Source organism: Bubalus bubalis, chromosome 18 (assembly GCF_019923935.1).
Source record: "Bubalus bubalis isolate 160015118507 breed Murrah chromosome 18, NDDB_SH_1, whole genome shotgun sequence".
NCBI classification, from domain to species: Eukaryota; Metazoa; Chordata; class Mammalia; order Artiodactyla; family Bovidae; genus Bubalus; species Bubalus bubalis.
The window spans coordinates 7,711,174-7,728,374 of record NC_059174.1 but is presented as its reverse complement, the minus strand read 5'-3'; the positions used below and the strand labels follow the sequence as shown (position 1 = coordinate 7,728,374).

General features: G+C 49.9%; 1 long non-coding RNA gene across 1 annotated transcript; it reads right to left on the bottom strand.

The window, feature by feature from the left end:
• Positions 1–2,459: 2,459 nt before the first annotated feature.
• LOC112580199 lies at positions 2,460–15,916 on the bottom strand. The gene is made up of 3 exons (XR_003104468.2): positions 15,841–15,916; positions 2,968–3,087; positions 2,460–2,540 (listed from the first exon to the last, which is right to left on the bottom strand). It is a non-coding gene; the product is annotated as an uncharacterized LOC112580199 (long non-coding RNA).
• Positions 15,917–17,201: the final 1,285 nt, after the last annotated feature.

The window sequence follows — 17,201 nt, the reverse complement described above, 5'->3', positions numbered from 1 at the left end:
GCGCCCCGCCCGGAACCGGGGGCCGGGGGCGGGGCGCCTGACGTCACGCCGGGCCGCGCCCCCCCCGCCGCCGGTGCCCAGGCGGCCCGGGCCCGAGAGCGGTCCGCGCGGGTGGCGGAGGGCCGGCTGGGTGCCAGCCCGAGGGGCCAGTGCCGGGGCCAGGGCGGGCTGGGCCGGAGGTGCTGGGGGAGGGCCGCCCGACCTGGGACCCCCGCCCAGCTCTGGCCGCCCAGCTGGATGGCCAGGTGACTCCCCCACCCCCGCCCAGCTCTGGCCGCCCACCTGGATACCCAGGTGACCCTCCACCCCCGCTCAGCTCTGGCTGCCCACCTGGATGGCCAGGTGACACCACCCTCCTCGCAGCTCTGGCCACCCACCTGGATGACCAGGTGACCCTCCACCCCCAGCTCAGCTCTGGCCACCCACTTGGATGGCCACTGGACACAGATATTCCCTCGAATTGCAAATGTCCCATCAGGTATCCAAATAATGAGCCACACAAACACCCTGGCTCAGCAGGTCGGACCCCACGGGCTTCTGGTCATTTACAGATGTCTGTCTGCCCTTGGGGTCCTCAAGCTTCTGCCGGGGGTTCGGAGACAGCCTCCCCAGCCACCATCCCTCCTTGCTTTCCTTCTCCTCCTGGAGTCTGATCAGTTCCTAACAGGAACCTAGACACAGAATCCCTCTCCAGCGTTATGGGCACCCCCTCTGCCTGCACCCCAGCAGCCCAGACCTTTTTTCCTCTCCCCTTCAGGCCGGGTCATTTCTCTCTGCATCCCCAGGCCCTGCAGGGCTGTGAGAGAACCATATTGGAAGCACCCTCAAAGAACAAACTGCCATGTCACAGGGGCACTCCAGCTGTGCAACAAGAAATGGTCCCTGTGTGCCATCGGGAGAAGTACCCAGAGCTACCTAGCCAGTGCTCAGCTCTGGGTTTGGGTTCCTCACATCCACACTCTTCTACAGTCAACAGCATTAAAACCCCCCAGATCTGTGCCTTTTTGTTTAGTGAAGGTGCCTCTGTAAGTGGACACACGGGTGTGTGAGCATCCATTGAACTGCATCATAAATGCCAAAGTCTGTCCACGGCAGCCCTTCAGTGGGGATTGTCCCTTTCCCCTGCTCCAGAACACAAAAGATTAGGGCTCCCCAAAAGATACTCACCCAAGCCGGGCCAAGGCTGGCACCTGGGTGGAAGTCAGGGCCCAATGTGTGTCCCTCTGCAGAGAAGACATGTGCAGGCTGCCCGGGAGATAGATGTGCAGAGCTGTTCTCTCATGAGCCCTGGGGAGGCAAATGAGGTGGGGAAATGGGGAATTCACTGACTCCCTACAACCTGCTGGCAAATTCTCTTCTTCAAGTTCTGAACTTCAACAGCATTGAGAAAACCATCAAACAAGGAGTCAAGCCGGAGCCCCTAACTGATGACACCGCCCCAGGCCATACCTTTAAGAGGGTTTGTGCGTGCTCAATCGCTTCAGTCGTGTCTGACTCTTTGCAACCCCGTGGACTGTAGCCTGCCAGGCTCCTCTCTGTTCCTGGGATTCTCCAGGTCAGAATACTGGAGTGGGTTGCCATGCCCTCCTCCAGGAGATCTTCCTGACCCAGGGATCGAACCCACGTCTCTTACATCTCCTGCATTGGCAGGCGGGTTCTTTACCACCTGGGAAGCCCATTTAAGGGGGTTAGATCTGTTGTTCAGACCTTTATTGAGCTGCTGTTTGCCAATTGCAGGAATAATTCCTAGCGTCCTAAGCACACATACAACTTTTCCTTCTCACAGCAACGCTATGACACAGGGTTGACCCATCACCATCCCCTCCTGCAGGTAAGGATACAGAGAGGCTGCCAACCTCATGTGGCTAATCAGGACCCGGCCCAGGTGCGAAGCTCAGCATCTAAGGCCATGTGAAGACAATTACCATACTACTCCTGGCACTCCAGGAATGGGGTTGGGGGTGGGGAGAGGTGTGCGGGTGTGTGCTGTGGCGCTGTGGACATGTTCTGACTCCATGTGGTCATTAGGGATCAGGGAAGACCCTCAGCCCATGCAGGAAATGGCAGGCGTTTTGCCACGGCATACAAAGAGCCCGGGGGGTGCAGGGCAAAGGCCCTAGAGGTGAGCAGGGGTAGAGCAAGCAGTGCCCTGAAGTGCAGGCCCAGGGACCAGACTCTCCCCTGAGAGCAGTGGGAAGCCACCACACAGGCCATCCAGGGGAGTGACTTGTAGATGTCACCTTCATCCAGGTCACTGGCCATAGCACGACATGGACAAGGTTTGCAAAGCAGCAGCCTGGAGGCCAGGAGGCTGGTGGAGAGGCTGTCAAGGGTACCCAGGAAGGAGGTGATGGGGTGCAACAGGAAATCATGAGTGGGGAGACTCGATGGCAGACAAAGCGGCTGCTGTCCACTGGAGGGACATCTGTGGACCCTCCTCACCCTGTTCAGGGGCAGAACTTCAGCAGAATGAGATTTACCAGGATGCAGTTTCAGATTTCATCCAGACCTCCTCAGCACTGCTTGGTATGGTGCTTGATCTGTAAGCATTAAATAGGAACAGCGTGATAAAGTACCAGGTACTATGCTGGGGGTGTTATATATTTGTTCTCTTTTCTTCCTCTCAACCAACGCAGAAGACAAATTACCATCTCCATCTTAAGGATGAGGAAGTTGAGGTTTAGACAAACATGAGGATCTTAGCCCAGATTTTCACCCAAAATTCTGTCTGACCATGTTTTTCCCAGTCCTTTTGTAATGTTTTCCTGAGCAGAGGCTCAGGAAGAAAAGTGCTGAATTTGATCAATATATCTTTCAATAATATTTCTTGGTTTGAGTTTGAGGTCAGTGACATGGAGCCCACAAGATACTATAAGAAGTTCCCTGGAAATTGAAAGCAGGAGTTCCTGGTCAACGGTAGCCCTCGTGCTTGCAAGCAAATACACAGTGACCTGTGGTCAGCCTCACCTGTCCCCTGTTGCTTAGGCCATAGACTGAGGTCAGTGAGCGAGGCTGCGAGGAGATGGGATGCGCTTATACTCAGTGATACGCAGAGTCCCTCGCCTCCCAATGGCCCAGGTTCTTGACCTAAAAATGAGTAAGTCCAGCTGTCAGATTCCATCGGAAGCTCTCTCCCTGCAGCCCCCCAGCCTCTGTAGGAGACACAAGCCCACTGAGTTTCCACCAATGCCTCAGGTACCCAGGTCATCCTCGGTGCCACAGGAGTCCAGATTCTGCCAGCAACAGTGCAAGTCCCTTAGAGGTCACCCTCCTAGCATCAAACCTGAGGGTCATGGAGCAGTAGGAACAACAGGCAAGGTCACGAACCCATCACTCTCCCAGGACTCGTGGGCCAGTTGACTCACAAAGATCACCAGACAAAGCTTCCATGTTCTCCGATCTTTGCTGGCAGCCCCTCCTCGTTTGAGCCCGTCCCAAAGACCAGCGTTCTGCTCTCACCGGCTCACTGCAAATTCCTCTTCCACTCGGATCAACAGTGTACCACGGATTCACTCGGGGCCATGTTGGTGAAGATGCTACTCCATGCTAGACGCTGGGGACATGTAGTGAGGGAGCAGGAAACAGCTCGCAGCTCAACACTGAGGTCCCTCAGGTCACCCCCTGGAGCCAACTCAGAGGGGAAAGACAGACCTGCTGCCCTGGCAGCCCACAAAGGGACGTGAGGAAGTGGGGAGGAGAGCGTGAGAGCCGATGACTAGCCCTGAGAGAGGGCCACCTCTGCTTCTACCTACCACCACAGCCATAGGTAGGCTCCACAAACGAAATGCTCCACAAACCCAACACACTGTATCCTCCAAGACAACAGGATCTGTTCCAGTTCTGCCCATCACTGTGTCCAGCGGTGTGCTGGTGAATGTTTAAGCATCAGCTTGCGGTGGGTAGGGGGCAGGGGTGCTGATTCATAGCATTTGACAATCTCCGTGGTGGAAATATTCCCACCACGGCCATCTTCAGGTTTTCAGCAGGCCTCACTGAACATGGAGAGTTGGGAAGAGACGTACCCCATTGCAGAGTGTTTCCACCCTACAGATACAACATTCCAGGGGACATGAAACGGGCGGAGGGGTCTCAGCTCAGGGCTTGCAAAGCCTAAAATATTTCTATCTGGCCCTTTTACAGAAGAAGTTTGGCAACCCCTGAAATAGGCATAAATAACATTTCGGAACAGAAATGCTAGTAAAATAATTAGGAAGTGGGGAGCTGGTGATGGACAGGGAGGCCTGGCGTGCTGCAGTTCATGGGGTCGCAAAGAGTTGGACATGACTGAGCAACTGAACTGGACTGAACTGATGAGTTTTATTACCTTTTTAAAGATACAATTTATTTAAATGTAAGTTGATATTAATTCGATCCTGTTTAATGGCTCTGACAACCAGCTTTCAAAATTCCTGAAAAACAGTCAGCTCTCATGGGCGAGCATAGGTCAGCTCCAACAGGTCCCTGCCTGTTCTGGACTATAGAAGCTGCATGATGGTTATCTGTTGAATGGTTGGAAATCAAACTGCAATGCCAACATTCTAACCATTATGCAACACTGCCCTGCTTCCTGCCTGCCTTCATTCAATTCCATTAAACCCTTGTCAGCACCTACTAAGGGCCAAGGACTTTGCTGGGGCCTATAGGTCCAGCTCACACAAGATGCTGCCCTCGCGGGGCTCATAGTTGAGTGAGGGGAATCGGACACCCCTCCTCCCGCTTCGCCCCCTCAAAAAAGTGTGCCGAGAAGAAAACAAACTCCTTGCCCTTCCATTTACCAGATGTGTGTATCTTTGGTTGATTTGCTGTAAAATGGGATTATAACAGCACCTTTTCCCAGAGTCATAGGAATTAAATGAGCTCACAGCCCAGCACTGGGTGAGCACGTAGAATAAGCATTGTGTTTTCATGTTGCCACTGTCATCTTCGAACCCGTGTTCCCAAGGCCCTGATTACAGCCCTTCTCAAGCTCATGTTGCCAACAACTGGAGCACGGAAACTCAGTACAGCGTCTTTGCAGGGGTTTCAACATTGGCCGCCATGAACATTTAAGGGCTGGGTCATTCCTGGCAGCAGACAGCTGCCCAGGGCACTGGAGGTGTTTAGCAGCATCCTTGGCCCTAACCATAGATGCCAGGAGCAGCCACGATCTGTGACAAACAGAATGTCTCCAGACGTTACCGCATGTCACCTGGGAGGCAGAATCAGCCCTGATTGAGAACCCCTGGTTTAAAGGAAAATGTTTTTCCCACCTTCTCAGCCGGTACAGGCTGCTCCCCAGGCATCCTGTGGTTCACAGTCTGGGGGAGATTATATTGTCCACACTCATGCAACGGCACGTCCCTCCTCAGATGCCACTTCCCAGGGGCCGGAGGAAACTCACAGCCAGCTTTATCAGGCTGTCAAGGAACACAGGAACTCACAGGATGAAATGAGATGCAACCTGTTTAGAGTCATGTTTCTGGAGCCCCTTAATGGCATGAAGCTACGCCTGTAATCATATGCCAGGTGCCAGAAGCAGAATTATTTGTTCTTAATTTCATAGCTGCCCCATGGAACTGCTGCTTTGGGGGAACACTCCCAAAGCTCCGACTGAAAACTCCATCTCAAAATCACATCATCCAGGAGAGTATTCCTGAGCCTCATTTTTAACAGGCATGAGACACCAACATAATGGAGCACACACTCTGTACTGATGGCATTTAACGTACCGATCAAATAATGTGCTTATTCTCCTGGTGTAAGGAGAGGAGTCATGTTTTCATCCTGAAGTCAGGGAACATCCCCCTCCCGCTTCTGAGCTGATGTGAAGTCAGCCCATTTTCTAGGCTCACAGGTGGGGAGGGAGGGAGGGGGTGTGGAGCCCCGTTTCCTAGTTAGCAGCCTGTGTACTGGGTAGCTGAGCGATGACCTGCCACACCCCCTACTTCTCTAGTTTGGGAGATTTGGAGGTGCAATATTGCTGCTGTTTTTTTTATTTTTTGTTTTTTTTTGCCCCAAGGTATATGAGATCCCAGCTCCCCAACCAGGAATCAAACCTGTACCGGCTTCATTGGAAGGTGAAGTCTTAACCCCTGGACTGCTAGGGAAGTCCCTGAGGTTAATTAAAAAAAAAAAAAAAATGTATTACAGAGGACTGAACATTTATCTAAAACTAATCTTTGTTACTCAATATGCCAGCAAATTTGGAAAACTCAGCAGTGGCCACAGGACTGGAAAAGGTCAGTTTTCATTCCAATCCCTAAGAAAGACAATGCCAAAGAATGCTCAAACTACCACACAATTGTACTCATCTCACACGCTAGTAAAGTAATGCTCAAGATTCTCCAAGCCAGGCTTCAGTAACACGTGAACCGTGAACTTCCAGATGTTCAAGCTAGGTTTAGAGAAGGCAGAGGAACCAGAGATCAAATTGTCAACATCCGCTGGATCATGGAAAAAGCAAGAGAGTTCCAGAAAAACATCTATTCCTGCTTTATTGACTATGCCAAAGCCTTTGACTGTGTGGATCACAATAAACTGTGGAAAATTCTGAAAGAGATGGGAATACCAGACCACCTGACCTGCCTTTTGAGAAACCTATATGCAGGTCAGGAAGCAACAGTTAAAACTAGACATGGAACAACAGACCGGTTCCAAATAGGAAAATGAGTACGTCAAGGCTGTATATTGTCACCCTGCTTATTTAACTTATATGCAGAGTACATCATGAGAAACACTGGGCTAGAGGAAGCACAAGCTGGAATCAAGATTGCTGGGAGAAATATCAATAACCTCAGATATGCAAATGACACCACCCTTATGGCAGAAAGTGAAGAGGAACTAAAAAGCCTCTTGATGAAAGTGAAAGAGGAGAGTGAAAAAGTTGGCCTAAAGCTCAACATTCAGAAAACGAAGATCATGCATCTGGTCCCATCACTTCGTGGGAAATAGATGGGGAAACAGTGGAAACAGTGTCAGACTTTTATTTTTCTGGGCTCCAAAATCACTGCAGATGGTGACTGCAGCCATGAAATTAAAAGACGCTTACTCCTTGGAAGGAAAGTTATGACCAACCTAGACAGCATATTCAAAAGCAGAGACATTACCTTGCCAACAAAGGTCCGTCTAGTCAAGGCTATGGTTTTTCCAGTGGTCATGTATGGATGTGAGAGGTGGACTGTGAAGAAAGCTGAGTGCAGAAGATAATTGATGCTTTTGAACTGTGGTGTTGGAGAAGACTCTTGAGAGTCCCTTGGACTGCAAGGAGATCCAACCAGTCCATTCTAAAGGAGATCAGTCCTGGGTGTTCATTGGAAGGACTGATGCTAAAGGTGAAACTCCAATACTTTGGTCACCTCATGTGAAGAGTTGACTCACTGGAAAAGACTTTGATGCTGGGAGGGATTGGGGGCAGGAGGAGAAGGGGATGACCGAGGATGAGATGGCTGGATGGCATCACGGACTCGATGGACATGAATTTGAGTGAACTCTGGGAGTTGGTGATGGACAGGGAGGCCTGGCATGCTGCGATTCATGGGGTTGCAAAGAGTCTGACACGACTGAGTGACTGAACTGAATTGAACTGAATCTTTGTTACACACAATCAGTCAATTGATTTACATACACACACCAAAACCTTAATAGCAGTTATCTCTGCAGTGGGTGGGATTATAAGTCATTCTTTTGCCTTTTGAAATCAACATTATCAAAATACAATTTACATGAAATTAAAGTCACCTGTTTAAAAAGAACAGGTTGATAAGTGTTGATGAAGGTCTACACCCAGGTAACCACCACCTGAATCAAGACACCAATAAAGAACATTCTCACAACCCAAACAAAGCTTCTTCTGCTCCTCTGCTGTTGATCCCAGCCACCCACTTGCTGGCCTAGACATCCCCCCATCCGCCTTCGGTCACTATAGATAGTTTCACCCCTTCTTGAAGTTCATATAAATAGAGTCAAAAGATGCACCCTCCTTTGGGGCTGGCCTCTGACGCACCGTAACACTTTTGGCGATCCATCCATGTTGGTGCACGTATTGCGGTCTGTTCCTTTCGTGGCTGGCTAATCTATCCGTTACACGGCTGCAACACTTATGGGTAAATACTGTTGTCTTCTTTCTGCTCTCTTCCCACCCCCCAAGCCCAAATTTCCTACAATAAACATGTATTGATTTGTTTTACTTTTGAAAAAAGACAAATGCCATTCATTTTTTTAAAAATTCACAGGGACTTTATGAAATGCCAGGCTGCTGCTGACGCGTGGAAATGGATGCCTGGCACAGCCACACAGAGGTTTGAAGGCCACGGATCATATTTTTAAAAATAAAAACCACTGTGTTTTTCAGATTAATTGCATCTCTCTCCCACACCAGCCTTTGCGGTGAGCTGCTCAAATTGACCAATTTAAATGTGACCTCACTTCTTTCCCCTCCATCCGCTCTGAGTCAGTTGCTAAGAAGCAAGGAAAGGAAGTATGGCAGGGGGCGGGGCGGGGGGTGGGGGGGGGCAGCGTGTTAACATGTGTGGAGTATGTGTGGCTCTTCCAAAACCTAGCCACACCCCCTTTCATCAGCCGAGACATGATCAAGGTTCTATCCAGGATCCCAGTGCAGGAGAACAGGAGGTGAAATCCAGGGGCTCCAGGAGGGATGGGAAGGAGGCTGAAAGCACAAACTTTGGATCTGGATCCCAGCTGTCCACCTGACTTAGCTGGGTGACACTATCCGAACCTCTTAACTTCTCAGAAGCCTCAGTCTCTTCATCTGTGAGACAGAGATCCAATCTGATAGTCACAATCAAGCAAATGAGACAATGCATGTAAAGTGCTCAGAACAAGGTTTAGGAAGAAGTGCCCAATGCATGGTAGGGAAGCCAGGTTGCTCAACTCCTGGTTCCTTCTTTCTTCAGTCACGAAACTGAACTTCATGGCAGCCATGAAACTGAAACTGCAGTCTGCCTGGGCTGAAGGGAAAGGAGTGGACATTTTCTTGTAGCTCTGGTGAGCAGACCCTCACAGATTCAGAGAAACGAGGGGAGAGCAGGCTGCAGCATCAGGGTGCTCGCCGAGACCCCGGCTGCAACAGAAACCAACCAGGGTAGCTTCAAATAGAGTGGAAATGGCTTAGAAGGAATCAAGGGTGTCTCACAGGACCCCTAAGGGCATAAAGGTAGGCAGGTCTCAGAAACGGCCAGAAACCAGGGCATTTCTCTCGGCTCTGTGTGCGGGCTTCTCTCTGCATCTTCTTACCCTGCATCCAGACTTCCTCTGCTGTGTCACTTCAGCCTGACAGAAGGGGACCCCTCAAGAGATCCGCGGAGGTCAACAATCTACAAGCTCTTCCTATCTTTTAAATTATGAAAATATGATAATGCATTTACAGGAGACTTGAAAAATTACATATACAAAGTTATATATAGTTACTGGGAGTTCTTTCTTTGGTCCAGGGTCTAAGGGAAGAATTTAGTTGGTCAGGTGGCCCAGATGCCCACCCCAGCCAGTGTCTGAGCTAAGCTGTCCAAATATGGATGCTGGCACCCACTCCTTAGAGGTGAGGATGGTCAGGTGGGTCATTGTGAGCTGGACAGTCTCCCAAGAAACGTCTTATCCCAAATAATAACCACTTCTTTCACTGTGTTCCCCAACCTTGTGCATTTATTTTATTAACAATAGCAAATACCTACATATGTCTTACTCTGTGCAAGCCACTGGTATAAGCACTTTGCCTGTGTTGACTCCTTCAAATTAATCCTCACAAAATTGCAGTGGGGTTATTGTGTCCATTGCATGGATGAGGAAGCTGGCGAGTAGGGAGGTTCATTAACTAGCCCAGGGTCACACTTGAGCCTGGTCAGTTTAGTACCAGACTCCCTCTCTTAGCCACCCTGCCATGTTGCCTATTTTATTTGTTTTAAATATTTATTTACTTACTCATCTGTCTGCGTCAGGTCTGAGTTGTGGCACTCAGATCTCCGCTGTAGAGTGCAGAATCTTACAGGATGCAGGATCTTTAGTTGCGGCATGTGGGATGGGATCTAGTTCCCTGATCAGGGATCAAGCCCGGGCCCTTGGCACTGAGAGCCTGGAGTCTTAGTCTCTGGACCTCCAGGGAAGTCCCTGCCTATTTTAATTTTCTGGGTCATGCTTCATGGCATGCAAGATCTTAGTTCCTCGACCCGGGCCCTTGGCAGTGAGAGCCTGGGCTTCTAACCACTGGACGGCCAGGGAGTTCCCAGCGCTGCCTGTTTTAGCCCCAGTTATGCTTTTCATAATTTTGCTGTTAGCTCACGTTTCTCAAAATGAGAAAAAAAGATGGGGAAGGGGATGAATGCCGTCTTTGACGTCTCACAAAACCTCTTCTAGTCGACAGTGAAAAACACTGGAGCCCTGACGGCCAGCCTGTCCCATTCTGAACTGGGCGGGGGCTGGGGGCAGGACGGCACTGCCACTGCCTCCCCATGCCACCCTGTGGCACCGCCCTGGCCTGGCCCACCTAGGGCAGGACTTACAGCTTCTTTACCTGCATGCAGCAGGTGTTCAATAAGGTGGCTGTTGCCGAGAAAACGTGTTCCCCACTTTACAAGTTTCAAAGCACTTCCAAAGACAGGCAGAGATCAGCTAGCGTACTGTTCTGTGACACCTCAAGGAAGGAGAATCTTCAGAAAGGACATACACGTCAGAACCCAGCCAGCACGGAACAGCCAGGCCCCGAGAGGAACAGGAGGGAGGGTCTGCACAAAGCCTCCTCTCTCCTCCGTCTTTTGTCCTGATCTCTCTGGAATTCTGTTTCAGTGCCTCATGGGATTCCAGCTGCCTCTGCTGTGTGTCTGGCATTGGGCCCAAAATGGGCAACTCAGTCCAGTCTCCAGAGCTAAGGAAGGGGGCACTGCTTCCAGTTTCCCACTACCTACAGATGTCCAGGTAACGCATCCGGGGGACCTGGCTGGGCTTTATCCAGACTAGCCCCCTGAGTCTCGGGTTCTAGGCCCCAGACTCAAAGAAGGAAAGTAACCTGCCCCAGGGCTCCCAGAGACAGGCGGCAGGCCCGTCGCCACCCAAACCCCTGTCCGAGGGTACTGTCACAGAGCACCATGAACTGGGCGGTTGCACAGCAGCGACATCTTCTCTCACAGCTCTGGAGGCTCAGCAGGGTTGCTGTCATCTGAGGGCCGAGGAAAGTGTCTGTTCTGCGCCTGTCTCACTCCCAAGGGTTTGCTGGCCATCTCTGGCTTGTACACAGGGGCATCTTCCCAAGCTCTGCCTTCAAGTCCAAGGCATCCTCCCTACGTGTGCCTGTGCCCCAACTTCCCCTTTTTATTTATAAGGACACAATCTTACTGGATAAGGGGCCCACCCTACTCCAGCATGACTGCATTTCAACTTACTACATCTGCAACAACCCTATTTCCAAATACAGTGACAGTCTTTATTTGGAGGTACTGGGGGCTAGGACTTGGACATGTTTTTTTTCCTTTCTTTCTTCTTTTTTTTGGCCATGATTGTGGCATGTGGCATCTTAGTTCCCCAATCAGGGATCAAACCCGGGCCCCTGGCAGTGGAAGTACAGAGTCCTAACCCCTGGACCATCAGGGAATCCCTCCTTGGCCATTTCTGGAGGGGCACAATTTGACCCATTACAAAGCCCAAAGCGGGCCGCGTTCAGTGCTCCTCTGTTCTGCCCTAACCAGCTCTGGCCACGACACCTCACTCCCGGCTTCTACAGCCCCAGAGGGCATTGCTCATCCTGTTTTCCCTGGAATGAGCATGGACACAAGTCTGCCCTTTGTCCTCAAGCTCACCTGGAGCAGTTCCTAGGGAGCCGCCGTGATTCAGGAGGACCCACTGGGGCACCTTGGGTGGGGCATGACTCAACTCTGGGCGAGGCACTTGGGAGCCTGTATTCCGGCTCTGTGGCCTGAGCTTCCCCACCACGCACCAGTGCCATCGCTGGACCTGAGTAGCGCCAGACCTGGCTCACAACTGGCTGGTGAATCTCATTAGCGTGGATGGCAGCGACCCACACATGCAAGTTGGCCGGCATGACCTCGGGCCTTGTGGTTTCACAATGGTGCTGGTTGACAGGTGGCTGGGTTGTGGGCCAGGGATTCAGGCAAGTGGTTTATTTCTATATTTATTCACTTTTCTGTTTGGTTTGGCTAAAAATATTCAGGTTTTCCTTGGAGGTGAATTAGCCAAATCTACTCCAAGAATTAACTGCTTTTCAGAAGTCTGGGATCTGGGTTCAGGAAAAGCCGGCTGGGCCTGTTTCTTTAGCCTTGACGGGCATCACCAGTTCTTTGTGGAACGCTACCTCAGATCACAAGCCAGGAAGGGCAGGGTGAGGAATGGAATCCAGGATGGTGTACGCTATAGCCTGAGCTCACTTGGTACTTTGACTTGGTGACTCGAGGTTTTGAGCCTGGACTTGGTGTTTCAGTTCAGTTCAATTCAGTCTCTCAGTCATGTCCGACTCTGCAACCCCATGAAGCGCAGCACGCCAGGCCTCCCTGTCCGTCACCAACTCCCGGAGTCCACCCAAACCCATGTCCATCGAGTCCATGATGCCATCCAACCATCTCATCCTCTGTTGTCCCCTTCTGCTCCTGCCTTCAATCTTTCCCAGCATCAGGGTCTTTTCCAATGGGTCAGCTGTTCGCATCAGGTGGCCAGAGTATTGGAGTTTCAGCTTTAGCATCAGTCCTTCCAATGAACACCCAGGACTGATCTCCTTTAGGATGGACTGGTTGGATCTCCTCACAGTCCAAGGGACTCTCAAGAGTCTTCTCCAACACCATAGTGCAAAAGCATCAATTCTTCTGCACTCAGCTTTATTTATAGTCCAACTCTCACATCCATACATGACCACTAGAAAAACCATAGCCTTGACTACAAGGACCTTTGCTGGCAAAGTAATGTCTCTGCTTTTGAATATGCTATCTAGGTTGGTCATAACTTTCCTTCCAAGGAGTAAGCATCTTTTAATTTCATGGCTACAATCACCATCTGTAGTGATTTTGGAGCCCAGAAAAATAAAGTCAGCCACTGTTTCCATTGTTTCCCCAGCTACTTGCCACGAAGTGATGGGGCCAGATGCCATGATCTTCGTTTTCTGAACGTCGAGCTTTAAGGCAACTTTTTCACTCTCCTCTTTCACTTTCATCAAGAGGCTTTTTAGTTCCTCTTCACTTTCTGCCATAAGGGTGGTGTCATCTGCATATCTGAGGTTATTGATATTTCTCCCGGCAATCTTGATTCCAGCTTGTGTTTCTTCCAGCCCAGTGTTTCTCATGCTGTACTCTGCATATAAGTTAAATAAGCAGGGTGACAATATACAGCCTTGACGTACTCCTTTTCCTATTTGGAACCAGTCTGTTGTTCCATGTCCAGTTCTAACTGTTGCTTCCTGACCTGCATACAGGTTTCTCAGGAGGCAGGTCAGGCGGTCTGGAATGCCCATCTCCTGAAGAGTTTTCCACAGTTTATTGTGATCCACACGGTGGACGTGGTGTTTACCTTCTTGAAAGAAAAAGTGCCAAAGGAGTCACCAACACATCCAGATCCCAGCAGTGACCCCCTCCTTCACCCCCAGGGAGCAGTCAGTGAGTGGGATACTGGCCTTGCCTGAGCAAAAAGAAAGCCCTACGGGGCTTCTGGTTCACCCCTATTTTGCAGGTGGGGAAAACTGAGGTTCAGGGAAGGGAGGGAGCCCTACCCAGGACCACACAGGTGATGGGGGGCAGGGGCAAATCCCGGCTTGGCGCTCCTGACCCCTCCTCATAGAGCTCCCCACCGCCAGTCTCCTGCTTTTCCTCTCCAGCTGCTCATGGAGGATGCCGGTTCCTGCGTATTTCTCATCTGTCTGCCTGGTGTCCGAGTTTGTGGAGTCAGATCCCTGGAGAGGCTCATCTTCGTCTTTTCCATCTGCCCCAGCCCCTCGAAACCAAGCTGTGTGCTCCCTCTCAGTCCTAATGATGTGTGCCGTTGCTTCCACGCTCTCCTGAGATTTCTGCAGCTTTTCACACTTTGCAGCGTTTCCTTTGGGCCTCCCTCCTGGTGTCACTGCCCTCAGCCCAGGGGAAGGGGCCGATCCAGACTCGCCCCCCCCCCCCACCCACGGCCTTTCCTTTGAGCCCCTCCGGCTCTGTCTCCCACCTCCACATTCCCTCATTCTGCCACCTTCCATTGCCCAGCGCTGGTGGTCCTTCCTGAGGGCCTAGGGGGTGGGCGAGCCCAGCAAACCAAGTGAAGACAGACCCCCTTGTGGCTACAAACCAATGTAGCTTTGAAAAGTCTAGCAGCCCAGGGACGCTTTTAAAACTCTCTCTCTCTCTCTTCTTTTTTTTTTTTAACAAAAGGATATATTTTCATTGAGAAAAACCAGAAGATACAGATACAGAACAAAACAATGAGTAATGAATATTAATTAGGCACCTACTACATTTTAAGCACTACGCACGCAGTGCATCTAATCTTCAAATGAGAAATTCTACAGGACAAATGATATGATTTCTTCAACAGATAAATGGCAAGGAAAAAACATGAGAGCAAGGACAGTGTTTAGGTCAAAAGACTTAAAAGTACTGCTGACTACAGAGAGACAGGGAGATGGGTGAGCACGGGACAGCAACACGCCAGTGGTTGAATCTGGGGGCTGTGCACGCGCTCACTGTAAAATCCTTTTGCCTCCCCTGGACATTTGAAAACTGTCCAATTAAAACTCTGGGGAAATGGATATATCAAGCAAGTGTAATGTGTGAATCTTGTGGATCCTGATTCAAGCAAATCAAATTAAAAAGCATTCACAGGACAATCAAGGATGATTATACACTGATTAGATATTAGGTAATTTTTTTTTAATTTTCTTATTTTTAAAAAAAATTTTTGGCCACACCACACAGCATGTGGGATCTCAGGTTCCTGACTAGGGATGGAACTTGTGCCCCCTGCCATGGAAGCATGGAGCCCTAACCTGGACCGCCAAAGTCTCTATGCCTAAAATTTTTTTAAAAATCAATTTTTTTAATTACCTAGGGACTGGAACTCCAGTACTTTGGCCACCTCATGCGAAGAGTTGTCTTATTGGAAAAGACTGATGCTGGGAGGGATTGGGGGCAGGAGGAGAAGGGAACAACAGAGGATAAGATGGCTGGATGGCATCACCGACTCGATGGACATGAGTCTGAGTGAACTCCGGGAGTTGGTGATGGACAGGCAGACCTGGCGTGCTGCGATTCATGGGGTCTCGAAGAGTCGGACACAACTGAGTGACTGAACTGAACTGAACTGAGGGACTCCCTGGCAGTCCAGCGGTTAAGACTCTGAGCTTCTACTGTAGGGAGCGTGGCTTCCAGTCTTGGTTGGGGAACTAAGGTCTTGCATTCTGTGTGGTGTGACCAAAAAATTAAGCAAAAAAAAAAAAAAATATATATATATATATGTATATATTGGGGTGTGATAATGGTATTGTGGTGATTTTTTTTTAAAGAGTTTCTTTGTTTGGGATTTGCTTTAAAATAACCAGCAGGAGAAGAGGTAGGGAGGCAGAGATGAAACAAAATTGGCAATTTATTGCTAACTCTTGATTCTTGGGTAGTGGAGTTCATGACTATTTCTTCTTCTTTGGTGAAGGCTTGAACATTCCCACAATAAAGCATTAAAAAGAAAAAAACATTCTTATTTTGCATCTGAGAAAACCAAACTGAGGTTTAGAGGTGTCAGGATATTTGCTCAAGATCTCCCTGAATTGAGATTAAGGAAAAAAACTCCTAGCTGCCATCCTATCACCCGTTCTTCACACCTTGGTGAACATCCTGCCAGACCTTCTGGGCATATAAAAGGATAGCACATGACTTAAAATACCTGGATATATACTGCCTGAGTCCATCCTGGGCAACACGAATCATGTCAGCTCTGTCCACAGGCGTCTCTTTCTGACGTGGAACTCCGGAAAAGGAACTCACCCCTGTGGAGGGCCTGCTCAGCTAAGCACTCCCGCCTGGGCCATTCAGAGGACATTCATGCTTTATCATCAGTCATGTGACTGTCCCTGTTCCTACCGACAAGGAAACAGGCTCAGAAAGGAGAGGCAGCTTGCGCAAGGTCACAGACCTAATAACTGAGGGGAAATCCGTGCCCCTATTTGATGATGTGACTTGGTGAAGGCCTGCTGCCCACCCCTGCTGCCTGGAGCCTGCCACAGGGCAGAGGACCCTCACCGCCACACAGCTCTGAGCAGGAGAAATAAAGCCAGACAAAAGAACACACGAAGAGGAGGGGCTGGGATTTGAACACCCCCTCCCCGCAGCCAGTCAGCTACTATACTAGGCATCCTTTCCCTAAAAAATTGTGGTGAAATACACATAATGTACTCCACCTTAACATGCACAAAGCTCTGTTACATGCACAAAGCTCTGCAGTGTTCTGTTTTTCCTTGTGACACAACCATCACCACCATCCATGTACAGAGCTTTGTAACTTCCCAAATTAAACACTAACTCCCCTCCCCTTCCCACCAGCCCCAGCGACCACATTCTGCTTTCTGTTTCTATGAATAATCTGACTGCTCCAGGTCCCTTGTATCAGGAGATTGTATACTATTTGTCCTTTGCGTTTGGCTTACTTCATTTAGAAGTAATGATCGAGGTTCATCCACGATGTAACGTGTGTCAGAATTTCCTACCTCTTTAAGGCTGAATGATATTCCACTGCATGGATAGACCACACTTGGTTCATCCATTTATTTGGGGATAATGGACGTTTGGGTTCTTTCCACCTTTTGACTATTGGGAATAATGCTGCTATGAACACAGATGGACACACATCTCTCTGAATCCCTGTTTTTCTTTACGGGTAGATACCCAGAAGTAGGATTTCTGGATCATAGGGCAATTCTGTTTTTCTAGGCACTTCTCTGACTCAGTTTTTATGCCGTACTTTTCACTAATCAGGCACCCTTCCGTATTGCCATGTTTTTGTGATTTTGGTGGCCGGTCACGGGTCCCAGCAAAGTAAGGAGGTTCCTGCACACTTCATCAGGGTACCCTCCTCCTGAAGCCTCCTTCCTGGCTCAGCCGGGTCCACCAGAGAAGACTTATGGATTAGTCTCATGGATTCAGACCAGCTTATCACACCCAAGACTTCCCTGGGTGTCCACTTCCTTACTGACATCATGTGACCTTCCAGACCATCACAAGTGGGACGTCCCCCTCACCAGGGAGGCG